Source organism: Equus quagga, unplaced genomic scaffold, assembly GCF_021613505.1.
Source record: "Equus quagga isolate Etosha38 unplaced genomic scaffold, UCLA_HA_Equagga_1.0 203_RagTag, whole genome shotgun sequence".
NCBI classification, from domain to species: domain Eukaryota; kingdom Metazoa; phylum Chordata; class Mammalia; order Perissodactyla; family Equidae; genus Equus; species Equus quagga.
Window position 1 is genome coordinate 10,378,445 of NW_025798627.1, and position 16,576 is coordinate 10,395,020.

Consider the following 16,576-nt stretch of genomic DNA (forward strand, 5'->3'; position numbering starts at 1 on the left):
TGCTATAGAGAAGCATTGAGGTAGCTTAACCTTCCATTCATCCTCTTGATAAACCAGAACAGACACAGCAGCTGGTTGAGATTTTCACATTTTATTCCAACAGACAAAAGGAAAAAGTCCTTCCAGATGCAACAACACAAATTACGCCTTCCCTTGTTCAGTCATTTCAAACATACCTCTGACATAGATACAAACAGTAGCAAAAAAATTCACAGTAGAGTATTTCTTCTTGCCAAAACAGCAAAAACAGCTCTTTTTTTTGGCAAAAATACAAAAACATATCTGACTCTTTTTTTTCTGCCTCCCTTCATAACTTTGATCCAGACCGTTGGTAAAGCCAGACCTGTATTTTTGACTTTCCCAAATTATAAGTAAAGACAGATCTCAAATATTTTATTTTGGCCTCTCTGTCTGTATCTAAGTCATCCGACTATTCTGAAAACTATCTTTTTCCATCTTAGCCACAAGTTTCATTGGAGGCCTGCCTATCTATACGTTCACCCTATTCTCTTTCATCTTCTAACATAACTTTAGAGAGAAAGAAAGAAGGGATCTTAGTTAAGGTGGCCCCACAGGCAAATTCCGAGGTAATAATTCAAGTAAGTGAGTTTATTTGGGAAATGCTAAGGGAGAGGGTTATAGGCAGATCATCAACAGCATCTGCCACAGAAGGTAACAATTTTCACATTTGAATTAAAATATAAGCAGGGTATGAATTTAAGGTCATTTATAGATATTTTATAATTTTAGTGAAAAAATGTTTCTCTGCCCAGTGATGCTATTATTTATTAAATCGTATGGTATTCTCTTAGCACTTACTGAATCTTAGGGTATACAAATCATACAATTCATTTTACTTTTCCTCAAAATGTAAAGGCTGCATTATCACATACTTCCAGCTTGAGAACTAGATTTTTTCATCCTGGACAGGAAATTTCAAACATAACACAGCAAAAGGTAACCGTGAAACTATGTCATGATTTCTAAAGTGATTAACCAGATGATTTTTTTTCTTTTTTATCTCATGGAGAGGGGTAAAGGAGAGACAAAATTAATTCTCTTTTAGCCTAATGGTAATTTCCCTATTTTGTGCAAATATTGGTCTTATGAAAAGAAATAAGAAAGAAATCACCCAAGATAACAAACGTAAGTAACTGTTCAAAAAAATCTCATTCCAAAATATTGCAGCAAAATAAATATTTTCCTTAAAACGGTTAATTCAACTTAACATCACCACAGCTTTTATTTCGACCTCAGATTGACCGAAATCCAGTCTTACTGTGGGAAAGACTTTTCAACCTAGAATATTCTATGCGATGTGACAGAATACAGAGGAGCACAAAAATATCCACATCAAAAAACAAGAATGAACATATGCCTACTTCTATCTTTCTTCTTGCAGGAAAATGACAGATACTCTGAAGTGCATCTATTATTCCATGTCTGATATGATTAGATTTGTTCATATAAAGAGCATTTTAATATTCTTGCGAAAAATGAGATGTGCTTCTAAGCTGCTCTTTTGAACATATTTTTATTTTAAAATATAAAATCTTGATTTCCGATTTGAATGATTCTTAAAATTTGAGCATAAACATAATACACTCAATTTTATAGTTTTGCCTCCATTTATTTCATATAGTCATGAAATTTGAAGATGTGTATGAAATTAAATGAAGCCAACCATTTCTTTACCAAAAGCTTCATTTTACCTAACAGCATTAGTTTAAGGAAAACATTATTAACATTGCAATATGACTAGATGCTTCAATTTTTTAATGCAACACTTATATCTTTATTTTTTAATTTATTTTATTTTTTTTGAGGAAGCTTAGCCCTGAGCTGACATCTGCCACCAATCATCCTCCTTTTTGCTGAGGAAGATGGGCCCTGAGCTAACATCCATGCCTATCCTCCTCCACTTTATATGTGGGATGCCTACCACAGCATGGCTTGCCAGATGGTGCCATGTCCACATCTGGGATCCAAACCGGCGACCCCCTGGCTGCCGAAACAGAACGTGCAAACTTAACCACTGTGCCACCAGGCCAGCCCAATATTTCTATCTTTAAATATTCCACACACAATAAAACCAACCTAAACAAACAAGCCAGGCTAAAAGGTATTTCTACCTGTCATCAAATGAAATAGCGACTATCATTATCATGATCTTAAAACTTTTCAAAATCATGTTTTACTACTTATTTTTCTTTCTATGGCTAGCTCCAAGAATTTAGCAATATTTCAATCTAATTTGCAAAAGGTTGCAAAAAAATGTTTTCCTGGATATTCATTTTTTATCTCCCACAGGCATCTAAATTCAAAGTATTCAAAATCAGATCCTTGTCCCATGATTTCCTTTTTTCTTTTCCTTTTATTTTACTTTGTCCAGTGATTTAATTAAGTAAACAGTACCTTTTCATTCTAGTTGCTCAAGCCAGAAACTTGGCGTTATCAATCCCTCTTATTTCCCTTACCATCTTTGTGCAAATAATTCAGAATAAATTCAATTCTACTTAATATAAAAGACTCCATTTTGTTTCCTCTCCCAGTTTACAGCCTCATCAACCCATCAGTAGTCAGCCATGTTTTCGCTAACAAGTAATCTGGCCATACCTCCCTCTGGACAAAATCCAAAGGCCTTAGTATGCCTTAACATCTTAATCCAAACGCTTTAGCAACTTTTCTTAAAGATGGTTCTCAAATGCTTCACCCTAATCCTCTAGACAGACAAAGAGTACACACACAGTGACTTGGGATGATTGTCATAAATGGCTTGGGGCAATCATTTCCTGTACATTCGAGTCTTTCATACTACAGCAGCGGTGTATGTAACTATACCCCTGTGCTCTAAGGAAGGTAAAGTTGGAAAATTAATTTAGTTCATTAAACAAATATTCATTGAGCACCTACTGAATGCCCAATTGTACTAGTCATTAGGGAGAGGAAAATAAGTCTATCTACTCCTTTACATTTGTCAATGTGATAAAGACTTTGTCAATGGCAAAGTCAGGTGCTGAAGAAATACAGAGAAGGTTCAGTTAAGTCTTCCTTAGAAAAGATGGAATCTGTGAACCTTTAGTTTAGAAGTTGTCCACTGAAGAAACTGGAAAAGGCCATAGTTGGTAGAGGGAACATCATAAGCAAAGGCACAGGAATAATAAAGAACATACCACTTTCAAGGATGGGCAAGTAGTTAGGTATATACGATTTGAAAACAGGATGCTTACAGGAGACTGTCGTATAAGAAATTTTAGTGGTAAAGTAAAGCCATATCAAGAAGACTCCTGACTGTCATGCTATGAAATTTGGATTTGACCCTAAAGGCAATAGAAGTATGATAAAACTGGGAAGCGGTGCAATAAGATATGTATTTTAGGAAGATTATGGGGTAAATATGGCTCTGAAAAGGCAATGAGAGAAGGTGAGACAAGCAAATTACTTCTTAGAAATCTGTGTATATTTGTTAAATAGTAATGCAAAATAGAAATAGACTCCAGGCATTCATACTTGTAAGATGTAAAATTAGAATGGTCCTCTGAATTTAATTTATGTAGGAATAAAGCAAGACCAAGACCACTCTGATCCTGGGCTTTCCTATTCTCAGAGATGTCAGTCTGGACCAAGAATTCACACCATCTGTTACTGTTTATATGCATTCTAAGTTCCCCACCCTCAGCTCTCAGTATGGTAAAGAAAAAAGTGATAGTGGATGAGACATGACACACCATTTCAGAATTAATAAAAATTTTAAATTTACCAATTTAAAAATAAATTCAGTCTAGTTCTTTTCTCTACATTTGACATGAAACTTTTAGCAGTGCTTTGAAGCTGTCACCAGAAGGAAATTTTCCTAATTAGAAGAAGTAGGAGAACAATTAGCAAGTCATTCACTCTTCTCGCTAAAATCAGTGAAAAACACAAGTCACTTTCTGTGTAACTTTTGGTTATTATACTTTTCAGCTTAAATAGGTTATGGTAGAGTCTTTGTTCTTTTTTTAACATTAACTCTTCACAAACTCTGATCTCTCAAATATTGAGAGCTTTTTATGGAAAACACAGTCTAGGCACTGAGATGGATCTAAAGTAGTGACAACTGGCCACAGGTTAACAATTTACTTGAGTTAATGAACGATGTACGGCAGAGTGAAATTCATACCAGGGTAAAGGAACATTTTTAATGCAATGGGAATTTAAAGAAGAAAGTAAATCTGACCACAGAAAAGAATGGAAATTTCAGCAATGTTTGGAGAAAGGATAGGGAAAAAGAAAGAAGAAAGAGCAAGAGAGTTAGGGGGTGAGAAAGAGCAAGAGAGCCCGAGCAAAAACAAGAGTGAGAGTTAAGGGAGAAAAAGCATTTCCCCATCAGTAATGCAAAATCCTGGGATTTACTCTGTCTAGGCCAATAAGGTGACATGTACCTTCCTAAACAATCACTGGGGGCATAGAATTGCTGATTGGCTTAGGCCAGGAGATACAGATATGGTCAATTCTCCTAAATCACATGACTATTCTACATGATGACAGGTGAGTTCCACCAACGAAAATCTGGCGTATTACAAACACAGCGGTAGGGAAATTAACAAATAAACACTAACTACACATCATACAAATTTAGAAAGAAATAAATGAGACAATCCACACACAGCAATCACAGTGCCTGGTACATAAAAATAGGACTTAGAATGCACAATAATTATTATTACTTCTGTTGGATTGTTTAAAAGTTCCATGCTTTCATATCATAATGGCAACTGTAACATATATCTTTGTACACAAATATTTGTGTTCATCTCAAAGTATTCCTTTATTATGGCTTCCTAGAAGTGAAATTACTAGGTCAAAAAGTATTTGATCTTTTAAGCACTTTCATACATATCACCAAGTTGTTTTCCAGAAAGATATACCAACAAAGATTTTCTATAGCAGATGATAATGCTAATTTCAACCACAGTTGCCAGCAACGATCTTTTCTAATCTTTTGACAAGTTGATTGTCAAAAATTTGTCTCTTTTTCTGAAATGTATACTTCTTTAACAGAAAGTAAAGCACAACTTTTATGTGTTTAATTTATAAAATACTGATTTTATAATTTTTATTTTCCTTTTCGTGTGCTTTTTTATTTTTATGACATTTTAATGGGGTTTTCTGAGATTCTGATACAAACATTATGTCTCAGGACCTCTGAACTTTTTATTCCTTCTGCCTTCATTGCTCTTCTCCCAAATGATTATATTCACTCACTCACTTCCTTCATTAGATTAGGAAAGGCTGGTTTTCCTTAATGCCAGTTATATATTTTATCTACAAAATAAGGTAAGTTGCTAACCCTTACATTAAGACCTTAGCTATGAATTAATACAAAGACATTAAAGTAACTAAGTCATTATCAAAGGTGTCAAAGAATTTTATTTAATTAATGGTTAAAATTTTACTTGTCTAATATATTTTATAGATTTAAATTAGGTATAATTTAAAATTAGGTTACATTTTTTAATTAATTATCTTATTTAGTTTATCTTCTAACATTAGGACTATTTCCAAAACACTGCAAATATGGATTTTAACACCAACTTCTTTGGTAACAGAACTAGAATTACATCTAACTTTTCCAAATATTCCCCATATTTTCCTTCCTTCCTTCTTTCCTTTCTTCCTTCTTTCTTTCTGTTCTTCTTTCCCTCCTTACTTCATCTCAGAAGACAAAAATTACGAGTCAGTATACATTACTGTAGTATTTTAATATATCGAAACATATTCAGGTGATGAAAGAAAATATTTATAAAACACTTATGCTAAAAGCCACCCTTCATTTTTAAAAGATTTTATATTACCACCAAAAGCTGTAAAACTACCTAAATATATTTCACTGCGTATGGAAATAAAGCACCTATTCAATAAATGTTCTTATTAAGCTTTTTTGTAAATAGCCACACAATAGAAGCTGTTCAAATGAAAGAAATCAAGAAACTGTGGAGGACTCCTTAATGAAAAATTGGGCCAGAAAGCATTCATTAACTTGGATTACATAAAAAGTCATTAGTTTAATTTTTCCAGTCCTGTGGAGTTTAATTTTATTCATGTTAATATCCATGAAATGAGTAATGAATTTAAAGGCAAATTTCAGTGAGCCGTAATTCAGTGTTCCAATTTCCCACAGTTAAGGCAGGGGGTGGGGAGGGAAGTTTTACTAATCCTTGTCTCTATTCTAAACTAATTGCAATATCACCATAATTGGATATAATTAACTTAAATTATACAAACACTGTTCAATAAAATCTGCAATACCTTCTGTTTCAAAATAATTCAACACAAAAAAGTGTATAAAAGTATCTACTGTTAACCAATAATTATTATTTCACAGATGAGGAAATAATCTCAGAGATGCTATCATCGCAAGTATTTTATAAGATGATTGGTTACGTTTCAAGGCTTTTCTCCAGCAAACAAACATTTTCAGTATCAAGATTGCACGATCATTCTTTATGTTATTCTCATATAAAATATTAATATGCCATGTTAAACTGCTGCCCTTTTTTGCTCAATGGTATTTTCACATAACAGTATACATTTCAATCTTCATTTAATTTAGTATATACATACATTATGCTTTTCTACCACTACTGCCACCTGCCCACGAAAAAAAAAAAAAAAACAAAAACAAAACTACATTCTCATAATAGCACCTTGAGTTTCCTTTGCAGACCTGTAGCTCTTCCCTGCCCCCTGACAGTTCATGTTTGCCTGGAGGTGACTCAGTGCCAGTTGCAAGACTGGCCGATGAGAGCACCATGACCATAGTCATAATTATTCACTCAAGAACGGAAATATGGATTAAGTTAAAACAAGGAAAATCAAATCAGCACCTTTTTCTAAAACTGCTTAGAAGGCAGGATCCCCTTCCACTTGAGGTGACAAACTGAAGGACTGAAAGTCTAGTAGCTATTCGCTCCTCAGGTTTCCTGCCTTCAAATGAATCCAACTCAGTGGGAAACAGAGCTATGAGAGAGAAATAAATATGAGTGCCTGGATTCAGCCATGCCTGAAGCATCACTCTAGAACTTTCTATTATGATAACCAATACATATTTTGTTTTGCTTAACTGAGCTAAGTAAATCAAATACAACCAAATAATCACTCTCAAATATATGTTATTTGCTAATACATAATATACATTTTATTGAATTTTTATGTGATTTTTGCTAAATTAAGCCAACAACATAAAATAATAATGAGCTAAAATGATTGATTGATATACTGAAAAAAGTTAAAATTGTCTACAAAATTGTTATTCAGCAAGTCTTTTGGTGTCTTGAAGATATCTGTTATGGTTAGAAACTGAAAAAAGACATGGAAGTTCAGATGAGTCTCGGCAGATTTTTCAGAATTAGGAGGGCAGAACCTATATACTTTAAAATGTTTGTTTTTTCTTAAGAAAACATGCAATATAGTCTTTCATCAAATTTAGGTTGGAGTATTATATTAATCACATCTTCACTTCTGTTGAAGACGGTATAAATGTGATCAGTTTAAACAACTGTAAACAGATTCAGGATGGATATAAACAACTTTATAAGGATGATATGTGATAGGCGATGCGGAGCATTTACTAATTTAAAAACTACACAAGATGAATAATCTCTCTTCATTCCTGATGAATTAACGTTATGTTTTACATGAAAGCAAATAAAGGACTGATCAGCAGCTGACTAGAATTATTCCAACCTGATTCTACTAAAAAGGTGTTTTCTTGTTTCTTTGAAGCTCTTCACAAAGATAACAGGTAAGTAAATCTTTCCTGCCTTACTAACTGGTCATACAAGTTTCTAGAGCAATTGTTTGCTTTGACACCTGGACCTTTCATAGCTTTCCACTGTCTGATAAGGATTTGATTATCTACCATGTGGTATCTGAATGGCTTATCAAAAATAAAAACTTGAACTATCAGTGTTTACAGAACTGGAAAAATAAACCCAACTTTATAAAAGACTTAAGAATATATCAGATACTCAGGTCTACAATTTCACAATTTCATTTTGAAAATGGATGTACAAAATCCTATAAGGCACCAAAAAATTTCTCCCCAAGTATCAGCTGTAAAGAAATAAAAGTTTAGTTTACTGAAGCTCATTTTCTTCATCGTTCACTTGGAAAAAAAATTATGACCATTTTCCTTTTTTCTTAAATAGACTCAAATATAATATGCTATCTCAATATGCATTGCTCCACAAAGGCACCTGATTCTTCTCTGGAATTTTCTTCTCCATTTCTCCCCCTCTCTTTTAGACCTTAGCTTCATGTCAAACAGAATTCAGTAAACTATAATCACTGAAGAAAGAAATCATGGATTACAAATATATATTTGAATCATTCCTTCCCCCAATCCCACAGGATAGAGTCTATGCTATAAAATGAATATTTAAAATACTTATAATGAACAAGCATTATATTTACCCAAGCTATGAACATCTTTCTCTTCAGCCTTTTCTGTTACACATTTTCCTCATCAGAAGGGAGTCATTTCTATCTTGACAAAACATGAAAAATATCGCTAACTTTTTCAGTTATTCTTCAGTTACGCTGTGATATATGAAGATAGTTCCTATCTGGGAGCAAACAAGACTGTGATCATCTCATTTGAGCCTAATCTCCAAGGTGCCAAAATCCAACGATATGGTTTAGCAAGCCTTTTCTTTGTTCACAGACTTATCAGAATAATGAAAAGTGTGGGAATGCCATCATAATTAGATCAAGTCTAATTTCATTTGATAATTAAATATTTTATATGTGAGTTAGGTCAAAGTGACCTACAGAGCGCTTGCCACATGATGCTAACAAAACCTATTCTTCTCTCTCCCGGGGTATTTTCAAAGCAGTTATATAGCAAAGCACTTCAAAAGTGAAAGGTACTATACAAATATGAGATCACGTTACCAGCCAAAAAGGATGCATTCCAGGAGAAGTTATGACTTGTGCTGAAAAGGTAAAATTTACAACCAAATTTCCTTTTTCCAACAAGTGATGTCAGAGTCCACACTTGCGTGTAAACTTTTGCAAAGACATTTCATAAGAATTCAACACTGAGCGAGAGAAAATAGAAGACCACGTAAGACCAAGTATATCCAATTTCCAAGTTCAAAGAAGAAAATGATCAAAGACCAGTCCTCATAATGCTCTGAATCTATTAGTAAGAGGAAAGTCCTCACGTTAGCCAGAGCACCTGCTCAGTGCTGTGCACTGGGGCCACAGATAAAGAAACGGAGCTTCGAATCTAGTTGAGGAGGCAGACATGCAAACAAATGACAGCTTGCTTTTATTAATGCTAAAACAGATGTCATCCTATTAAGCACCTGCATCTAACTTAATTCTTAATTTCTAAATAGTAATCTATTCAAACTAAGTCAGCTGCTGATGGTGATGAATCTGTAAGGTTTTTTAACTTTTTAAAATGTTTTCCCTGTATAATGACATTTTATTTTCAAAACAACCTTGTCCCATATGTAGGGCTGTGTTTTCCTCCTTTTACCAAAAAGAGAATCAATACTGAGAGATGAGTTAAAAGCAACAGAGCTAAGACCACAACTCAGGAATTCCGACTCTTTTAATTTCCTTTTCACAACTGGAGGCTAACACTTTAGTTGGCATGCTAAAATCTTGCATACTATTTATCATTTTATTTCACATTTTTGGGGGTGAACTGTGTTTATGGATAATACTGGAAAAGAAAAACCCTCAGCCATTGTGGCTAAAGCATGCTCTTGTGAGAAAACTATTCTAAGCTGTGAATTCCTTATTGTCAAATGAAATAATGATGAAGTTTTTTTTCAATTAGTACCTGCCAAGAAAACCGACTACATAAGAAAACAGACACAGTGTGAAGTCTGAAAGAATATATCAGATACTTGTACACCAATGAAAATTGCTGCCTAATCAAGGAAACCATACTATTCAACCTACTTGCATCTTGCCAGCTGAATTATAAGCAGAGCAATCACAGGCTCACTGTAATGTCTGAATTAGACAGAAATGGCATCACTTTCTTTGTATCTGGTACATAGTAAATGCTCAATAGATATTTGGGAAGGATTTAGCAGGGGAGGCAAAGAGCGCTAGAAAGGAAAAAAATCTTATCAATAGGTCATCAAGTTCCACCTGGCAAAAATCAAACAAAACAACAACACACACACAGTTAGTTAAACAGAAGTAGCACCACATTTGACAGATTGAAGGACAACCTCATCTCACATTTTAAAAACCCTACCTCTGCTTTTTGCCAATGTTACCTGTGTAGTCTTTGAGTACTTGCTCAGGGACTTTGCAGAGAAGTATTGTATTCAAGATGGAGACAACACTCTGAGATGCAATCTTCATCACTTTTGACAACTGAAAGAGTCTTACCGACTTACAGATGTCACCATTATTAAGTAAGTTTAACTCCCTGTAGAAGTTGTTAAAGTATTTTTAAGCCCCACCTTTGGATTGAAATAACTCATGAAGTAGTTAATGAAAATTAAATTGGAAGGAAAATTTGTGAATTAAATGAGGGAGCTGACAATTAACATATGCAGTGAGATTCAAGAAAAGCCTAGAAAAATAACCGAGAAACAGTTACTTCTCATTAATTGATTGCTTCATCAAGGAAAAAATACATGGAAGGCCAACCACAAGCAGGTCACTGGGAAGGCGCTGTGGGTCCTCCAACCACCGCTCCTTGTGCCTAAGTAATTTCTCACCATACTCAGACTAGCCATCTCTTGCTCCAAAAATGTCCGCCATGCCTATCAATTCCACCTGTGAGGGTCCTGCCTTCATCCTCCTGCTGGAAGAATAATCTACCTTGAGGCACTCATCATAACCCTTCTGCTCTGAGGAGACTAAAGTGAGCATCCAAGCTAAGACTAGATTATCTAAGGCTCAAGAGGTGACCTAGTGCAACAGCTCCAGCTAAACAAAGAAACAGTGGATTACCTGGGTCAAGAACATGTTCCAGATTCTGAACTATGACATGGAGGAGAATCAGACTATTTGTAAATGGAGCAGAAGAAAAGACACATAGGGAGAAGATGCATTACAGACGTTATGAGGCAGTAGAAGTCATTAAGAATAACAATTATGGGTGATCAGAAACTGAGTCAGAAGAAGGTAGAGAAACATTTAGAATAGACAGAATGTTGGTTAGCAGCAGGAAAAGCAGACAGAAGGGAGCTACGTCATTCCAATGGCAGAGAATCAACTTTGTCACTAGGGGGCAGAGAGGGAATTGGTTCAGAGGAGCTGCACTGCTCACTCCCCACTTCTGAATCTTAGTCCCTTTTCCCAGGGTTCCCTTAAAGGCTGGCCACCTGCTTAGGATTCCTGTCTTCATCCCTAAGCTTAACCTTATTGAGGTAACCTCAGCGAGTCTTCTTCCTTGCAGAAAAGAAACCTAACATCATCTCTGCTGTCTGGTCTCCTTAACATCCACCCAAGGAATCAGTCTTAAAACCACAAACAAACACAAATTCATCATACGCAACACTGTAAAATTAATTTTTGCCACTCCATCAAATTAATACACTCTCAAAGAATTATACTATTCCAATGAAAAGGAAAAAACAAAAGGCCACAAAAATGTGTTATGCATCTCAAGTCGCTGAAAAAAGTATAGTCTCCAAAAAAGAAAATATGCTCATTTGTAGACATCTGTTCTTCTACAGCTCATTCAAAAGTAAAAGCAAACACACAAACCTCTGCTATGATTTTCTCTTTCTTCACAAGAACAATAAAGCAAACATAATTTATCTATGGCTTCTGTATTTTCTCTGTTGTGCTTAAAACACTTTACACTTTTTTGTAACTCAAGGCTAACTTAAATGTATTCACAGACTATATCAATATAGCAGAAAAATACAGTATTTTCAATTTTATGACCCCTCAACACCAAGAAAGACCAGACATTTGTCCTACACTATTCTTACTTATATATTAGATTTTATTTTCCTATGTTATAAATATTAGGTACAGAATTTTTATCAGACTTACAAAATCATACTCTGCAGGTGGGAGGAAGGAAGGAGGATGAGAAAAAGAGAAAGAGAAGGCTGAAAGAGAGAAGAGGAAAGGATAGGAGGTAGAAAGGATGTAAAGAGCACGAAAAAAAAAAGCTGCCGTGGGGGAAGAGATTGGAGGCGGGGGACTGCTGGTGACAAGTGCGCCCACGGAGCATCACCGCATCCTTATTTCCAGGCTTCACATTAGATCCCCAACCACCCAGCCTAGAGCCCCAGCACATTAGGGAAGAGAGCATCTAGGCTTTTCCATTTCTCATTCCGTGATGCTGGTCACTCTTTTTACTGGCTGAAGGCCAGTGCTGACCGCTCTGAGTCGCAGCCTCTTCTCATTCTGGTAAGAGGGTGTAGACACTCGTTCCTAGTTGCGCATCTCTCCTGTGGTCCTCGTATGTAACCATTTCTACCTTGGTGTCTGTGTCTGAGTTCCTGGAATCATACTGTACTTTTGTCACACTTTCCCTCCAGACCTGAAACTTGATAAATAAATCCCACTCCCTAGCATGGGCTGACCCAGACCTCAAAAAGAACACCTGTGCAAGCCCCGGGTGTCTACCTATTAAATGCTATCTGATTCTCCACGGCTGTGCCATACCCACAAGCTAAAGCTCCCTGTTGCTTCATCCTGGACTCCTGGAGCTAATCTATTTCCTCAAAAGTGCCTGGAGGTAGTCTAAGGTAACCTTGGACACTAGGCTTCTGTCCACCCACTGGAACTCGACCGGCAGCCCTACAACTGAGGCAACTGCCGCTGCACCGCCCTCTCCTCTACCCACCCCGGCCAGTTCACACAGACAGAGACTAATACTAAGATAAGAGAAAAACCAAAAACATTGTTCCAGGAACTAAAATTCACTCATTTAACCAATTGTTATTGTGTGTCAGGGCTATGTCCAGACAGGAGTGATACAATAATGAACAAGACAGATTCTCTGTCCTGAAGGAATTTATGTTCTATTTATCTGCATATATAAACTAAAATCTAACTACACATCAAGGTAAAATCATTGTCTGCTTGTTACTACAACAAATAAAAATACGTGAGCTCTTTTTTGCACTTCCTGGAGATAGAACAATCCAAATTAGTTGGGCTTCATTACAACACAGATAAAGATGCTGAGGGCCTAAGCACCATGAACCTGGTGCTCTGAATATGCTGCTTGGAATGTAAAATCTTCACTTTGCACTGTGAACTCTCTCCACAGACATCTCTGGACCAGTAAGCAATCCTGGGGATCAGGAAGGGGTCTCACTGGGCACTTTCCCTCCACATAACAAAGAACGGCGAACGCCCACACAGAAAGCCAACAGGGCTTTCCCTGGGATTTGTAAGCACTGAACAGCAAAAGGACATCCTATTACTTGAGCACTGTGAACAGGATGACAGGATAGGAAAGAAAAAGTATTTATTTATTTAACTACAGTAAATAATTCTCCTGAGCAATACAAAGGGAGTTTGGCTAGTTCTAAATAAGACAGATGAGAAAACAGCCATAGCACACATTTAGCCCACTTCATGTAAACTGAAGATTTTTAATATATCTTTTGAAAAACTGCAGTATTAGATTTGATATGTTTAATAGAATGCAATCTATAAAATTCAACATTACACAAGCATATGAAGTACGACTAGCGAGACAACCGCCACTGGTCAGTTCCCAAAGGTGTCACAAATTAGACATGTCTAAATAAGCCCTTATATTCAGAAATGCCACAGATGCTCTGCTTCCAAATTTCTCACCTAGGAAAATGTTGCCAGCTCTTCAAGTTATATCACATTTGTTCCTTTTACTCAACTCTTTATATCCTGCCACGACATCTTATCCACTCTACTTTCAAAAGAGCTCTAGAATCTATTCCATCCTCTCCATTCCCACTGCCAGACACTGATAACCTTTTGCCTTGAAAACTGGACTAACTCTCCTTACCCACTGTGTCTCCCAGTCCTCGCCCTGGCAGCAATAGCTCAGAAATGCAAATCTTGATTCTGCCACCCACCTATTAACCATCCTTCCATACTTTCTTGGAATTTACAGTATAAATTTTATACTCCTCCATAATTCAGTCCTTGCAAACACCCTAAACACATCTCTAGTCAACCACTACTTGATGCATATCCATTGCTTTCAAAAATTCCTGTCTACTGGATTCAATTTCCTGAGTGACCACAAAGTTACTGCAAAGCATTTATGAAGCCACAGGTGCACCAAGTACCTTCTATAGACTAAAAATGTCGCACACAGACACATACTATAAATGTTCAAAGGTAGAAAAATGAACCCTTGAACATACCAAAGGCAATTAGATCCTATAATTCTGAATTCGTACAAATATAACTGACAAAAATAATGTTTTCTAGAAGAAAAATAGGCAATGATGTTAACAGAAAAGATATTGAGAATCGGGAAGCGGATCATTTTTCAAAATTTAATATTTCTACAGCTCCTGGGAAATTAAGAGTGAGGAAGGCTTTCAAATCACTTAGACAGCTGTATCGTCTACCTGTCTTTACAATCTGTGTTTATTTTAATTAGACAGAACCCACCTCTGACAGAGCATCAGTTTCCTTTTCTGTATTCCATTCCTTTTAACTGGTTTAATTGGTGACAGTTCTCCACATGCTTCAATTGTTAGATATTTTGTGGAAAAAGCCACTCTGCATGCTAAAAGAAACAAAGAATGTTCTACTCTCTTGGCCAGTATTACCTATCAGCCTTCTAAATCAGATAATAGAGGAAGAAATGGAGAGAAGTGATCCATGCTCCTTAATGTTCAGAGGCTTGTGAAAGAAACACAACCATTATTTTGACATATGGCTAGGAAGACTATAGCTACTCCTTTTGTGAAAAGGCCTGGAGTCATCTATGAATTTAAATTTAAGGCTTTAGAAGAACAAGCAACAAACTATTAGGTTTACTTGTCAAGTCCTGCAGGCACTAATAAGGGAATAAACTTCCCATCTGCTCAGTGTCAGAAAGAATCATAAGTCTTCTACTGTTTTGTTTTTTTTATAAACATGTACAGGTGAATAAGGCATTCTCAATAATACCACTTGCAGAAATAAAAGTCAGTTATACCTTAGAACAATGTGTCTCAAAATGAATTCTGAGAAATGTTAATTCTACGAAATACAAGAGGTGTTGTGCACATACATACATACACACACACTCTCCATAGTCAGACAGATTTGGAAAACATTAATTTGGATAAATAAATGTAAACAACGTTTTCACTATGGTATTTCTCATGTTTTTAATATATTATTGTGTATTTTGAAGCTCACAAAAGTAGATTAGTGGACACTCGGTCCTGTTCAAAACATCCACGGAGACATTTGATCCACTCCAAAAGGTCCTTGATATTTGGTCCTGTCAAAAATGACCATGAGCATATCTGCTCCAGGCCAAATGGTCCTCGATATTTGGTCCTGCCAAAAACATCCACATGTAGAAAACGTCCCCAGGTTCAAATAGCCCATAACATTTATTTATACTTTTGGCTTACAAGATTAGTACATAAAAAATACTACCATTTTTTATTAGTCCAATAACTGTGTTGTGGCTGTATTGCCAATAACAACCCTTCTTGCCTCAGTAGCCCAGCTGGTAATGGCCCATGGGGTTAGGTAGATGATTTGGGGTTCAAATCCTGCAGAAGAGCAGGATATATATTAACTATGCACATGGAGGAAGAGTCCTACAGTTAGAGATATGCAGAGGACAAGTCGAAGACGGGATCTTGTGAGGCATGGTGAGTTAATAGTCACTGGGCATTTAGTTGGATGTGGTTGGGTGGTTCAATAGAGTGGAGTTTGAAAGGAGGAGTTTGGTCAAGCTATTATGTAAAACTGGCTATGAACACATTGATGTAAACACTTTACATAGCATTTCACTTGTTCGTCAGGAGTGAGAACACGTGTGGCTTTCCTACCACATCGCAGTCGGTTATAATAGCCTCTATGAGGGGATATGAGCCGATATGAGGGCAGCTAATTAACGCCCCTACAACTATCCCATTGCCCAGGGTTAATGGGCAATGTTTCCCTTGAATCGATGTCCTATTAAGGTACAATCGTGGGAAACCGCAAGAAGCATCTGCCACTATTTGGAAGGGTTTTAGTGGGTGTGACTCCTGCTCTTACCTGCCAATCAGCGTGCACCCCCGGCTGGTGCCTACCTACTAGCTGATCCAGGCCTGCTTAACCAAGTGTGGAACCCATAAGACATTAGTAAGGTTTTCCCTACCAGTAAACCAGTGACCATCAGTGAGACACCTCCAAAAGAAAAAAAAAATTACCCTTCTTCTGTTGCTTGGCAATATGACATCTTGATTTGAAAATCTCAGAGGAATATGGCAGAAATGGTAGACTCACACACACAAAAAAACTAGTGCTACACTATAATGTTTTTTATTACTATTCCCATTCCTTTAACAGGGAGAGGAATAAAAGATACTGGCGCTGTGACGAGAGGAGAATCCGCAATGCCTGATGTACAAGTAGTCAGGATTTAGGTAAAATTACAGTCATT

At 36.3% G+C, this 16,576-nt stretch overlaps 1 protein-coding gene across 2 annotated transcripts in view; it reads right to left on the bottom strand.

The window, feature by feature from the left end:
• The window catches only part of LOC124233510 (PTB domain-containing engulfment adapter protein 1), a 271,296-nt gene that overhangs the window by 182,450 nt on the left and 72,270 nt on the right, over nt 1-16,576 (bottom strand). The window lies entirely within an intron of this gene.